This window comes from Loxodonta africana, chromosome 21 (assembly GCF_030014295.1).
Source record: "Loxodonta africana isolate mLoxAfr1 chromosome 21, mLoxAfr1.hap2, whole genome shotgun sequence".
Lineage (NCBI taxonomy): Eukaryota > Metazoa > Chordata > Mammalia > Proboscidea > Elephantidae > Loxodonta > Loxodonta africana.
The window spans coordinates 32,531,133-32,535,090 of NC_087362.1; positions in this window are offsets into that span (position 1 = coordinate 32,531,133).

The window sequence follows — 3,958 nt, forward strand, 5'->3', positions numbered from 1 at the left end:
TTCACAACTGGAGTATAGGGCGATCGGGCAGCAAATGGGTTTGTGTTTGTTTCAGCCTTCACCACGCAAGGCTCTTCCCGGCACTAACAGGAACTCCTGCGTCCTGTAGCTCGAGGCCAGGGGGAGCTGGCAGAGCTGTTTGCGATCAAGTTAAGTGGTGATGAAGGCTAATTCTGGGGTGAATTAAAGATAACGGCCACCTTAAAACCCTGTGAGGTTGTTTTCCTGCAGTTTCTCCTCTGTAGGACTCGTCTACTTTGATTCTCCCCCCACCTTTCCTGGAATATGTGCTGTGTCCATTTTGAGTGTAGGCCTAAGTGTACACCAGATCCCTCTTCCCTGGCTTTCCTTTCCCTGGCTGAGTCAGGCCTACATTTTCAAAAGGAAGTACACTAAGTCCTCTGAAGGGAAGGATGCATGTGCGAAAAATGAAAAACAGATTTCCAAAGCATAGATAGCTCCTATGTCTTTTGTAAAAATAGAAGCTTCTGCTGAGCCCCAGTCCCCTATGCTGGGCTGACCAGCCTGTTCAGCCCCTATGCTGGGCGTCCCCCCTGTGAACCTCCTTTATGCGGCTCCTGAGATCGGACAAGGTATTCTCCACCCAGAATAAGTGTAAGAGTGCAGTTATATAGCCAGCTGAAATTTATTTATACTCTGCTCCTTTATAGAAAAGATTTCAAGGAGCCACACAAAGTACATTTGTACATTGAAAAATCTTTTCCCATCAGAATGATTCTCTTTTGTGTGTGTGTGTGTGTCTAAGGACATTGTTTCTTACAGCCAGCCGTATGTTTAAAATCATTTTGATGGACATTTTTCTCTCTTCCGTAGTATCCATCCATTAAAGATGAGTAGGACAAATTATTAATTTATGTAAAAAGTGTAATTTTCCATTTCTAATCACAGCTGCCCTCAAAGATTGAGGATATTAAACATAGGAAAGTAGGCAGTAACCTCATAAATAACAAAAAACAATGTGCTTACTAAGGAAAAATTGATTTTGCTAATTCTAATGAAATTGGATTGATTTAGAAGAGAACAATTTAGGAATCTTGGGTAATTTAAATTTTCAAGTCAATTTCCCATGGGTCTGGTATATTTGAGCCTCCTTACAGGATCACTGTGAGTCAGAATCAATTCAACAGCAACAGGTTTGGTTTTTGGTTTTTTTAGTGTAAAAAGTCCTTGTGTAATTAGATTTGGTTTACTTTAATAGCTTTTTTTGTTGTTGATATACTTGGAAACCCTATTGTTCTCAGCTTTTCTGACCTTTTTGTTTTGCCTTCAAAAGAGAAATATTTGCTTCAGGAATGGTCTCCCTTTTTTTATGTATTTATTGTGCTTTTGGTGAAAGTTTACAAATGAAGTCAGTCTCTCATTCAAAAAACCGTACATACCCAGCTGTGCACTCCCAGCTGCCCTCCCCTTAATAAGACAGCACATTCCTCCTTTCCACCCTGTGTTCCCGTGTCCATTCCACCAGCTCCTGTCCCCCTCTTTCATCTCATCTTGCCACCAGCCAGGAGTCGCCCACGTAGTCTCATGTGTCTACTTGAGCCATGAAGTTCACTCCTCACCAGCATCACTGTCTATTTTGTAGTCTAGGCCAATCCCTGTCTGTAGAATTGGTTTCGGAAATGGTTCCAATCTTGGGCTATCAAAGGGTCCGGGGATCATGACCTTCAGGGTCCCTCCATTCTTAGGCCATTAAGCCTGGTCTTTTTACAAGAATTTAAGATCTGCATCCCACTGTTCTCCTGCTCCATCAGGGATTCTCTGTTGTGTTCCCTGTCCAGGCAGTGAAGGGTGGTAGTCAGGCACCATCTAGTTCTTCTGGTCCCAGGCTGTTGGGGTCTCTGGTTTATGTGGCCTTTTCTGTCTCTTGGGCTCATATTTACCTTGTGTCTTTGGTGGTCTTCATTCTCCTGCTCCAGGTGGGTTGAGACCAATTGATGCATCTTAGATGGCCGCTTGCTAGTGTTTAAGACCCCAGACGCCTCTCAAGGAATGGTCTCTTTTCGGCATATCTCTCCTACCACAGTAGCTACTTTATGACATCATGGTAAGTGCAAGCAAGAGAAAGAGCCATAGGCATTAATCCCTGTGCCCTGCAGGTATTTTTAGCAATTTTAGTGAAGAGGGCTGAATTTAAAAATAGACTTCCACTTTGCTAATTGATATTTCTTGAGGCTTTCCGTCAACTATCAGTGCCTCTTAGCACTGAATTTTTTTTTTTTTTTTCAGTTCAGTAAAAAGCCTGGCAGGGAATGTTTGTGCTCCTCCTGCCAGCATTCAGGTGTGTAGTGTGACACTGACTTAATTCCCATACATTTTGGAATCTGGGGAAGAACTTCAGTATTTGTGTTCTCGTAACATTGACTTGTCACTCCTCAAAATGCTTAAAATATCCTTGAATGGGATGCTGAATCGTATCACTTTTGCTATTTCTTAGAAATGAATTGCTATTCTATGAGGTTTTTTTTCCCTTAAGGATTAACTCCTTGGAATGGACATGTCCTTACAAGACTCGGAAATGCTACAATTGGAGAAGTGATCTGAAGATTTTTCTTTAGAAAATGAATGAGACTTAGTCCAGCTTTAGAACTGCCAAGAGTTGTGTGTTGCCCTTGCTCTTTCACTTTCAAAGCGGTGTGGCAAGTACTAGCAAAACATTCACCTAGATTTTACCAGAAGAAATCTTTAGCTGGAACCTGTGTTGCCTTATAAAGTGGAATAGCATTCTTAAAAAAAGAAGGTGCCGTTGAATCAATTCTGACTCATGGCAACCCCATGTGTATCAGAGTAGAACCGTGCTCCACTGAGTTTTCAATGGCTGATTTTTCAGAAGTAGATTGCCAGGCCTTTCTTCTGAGGCATCTCTGGGTGAACTCAAACCTCCAGCCTTTTGGTTAGCAGTCAAGCAGCTTAACTGTTTGCACCACCCAGGGACTTCAGGAAAACATTAATCATTGATAAGTCGATATCATTAATAAGTCTAAATAATTTCATTTCAAAATATACATGAAACTCTATGGCCAAGGTCAGACCATCACAGTCCACCATAGTTGGAGAGTTGGGCCAGGAGCAGACGGACACCACCAGGTGGAGCTGAGTGCCCTGGGTGCACCTCTGGCACTGAGGAAGATTAAAATGAAACCTCCAGGGTGGACCAGAATGCAGTAACCCCCGGGTTATCTCTGCATTTACCTCATTGCTCAAGTAGAATTGGTTCTTCTTCAGAGTTGAATGTTCTCCAAAAGAGACTCTTCTGTTGTTGCCTGTGCTTTCTCACTGCCTGTTCTTAAGATACCCCAAAATGCTACAGCCACATACAGAGTGACAGGCTTATACGAGGAGGGGGGGGCAGTGGCAGTCAGCCAAGAGTGCTGGCCCTCGAATCCTTATCTGGATGTGAGTCCCAGCTTTGTCACTTTCTAGCCCTGGGGGTCAGAAGCAAGCTACTTTTTTTTTTTTAATAATTTTTATTGTGCTTGAAGTGCAAGTTTATAAATCAAGTCAGTCTCTCACATAAAAACTTGTATATACCTTGCTACACACTCCCGATTACTCTCCCCAATATAAAAAAAAAAAAAAAAAATTTTTTTTTTTTTAATGAGACAGCCTGCTATCTCCCTCCACTCTCTTTTTGTATCCATTTCGCAAGCTTCTAACCCCCTCCACCCTCTCATCTCCCCTCCAGGCAGGAGATGCCAACATAGTCTCAAGTGTCCACCTGATCCAAGAAGCTCACTCCTCACCAGCATCCCTCTCCAACCCATTGTCCAGTCCAATCCATGTCTGAAGAGTTGGCTTCGGGAATGGTTCCTGTCCTGGGCCAACAGAAGGTCTGGGGGCCAAGACCACCGGGGTCCTTCCAGTCTCAGTCAGACCATTAAGTCTGGTATTTTTATGAGAATTTGGGGTCTGCAGCCCACAGCTCTCCTGCTCCCTCAGG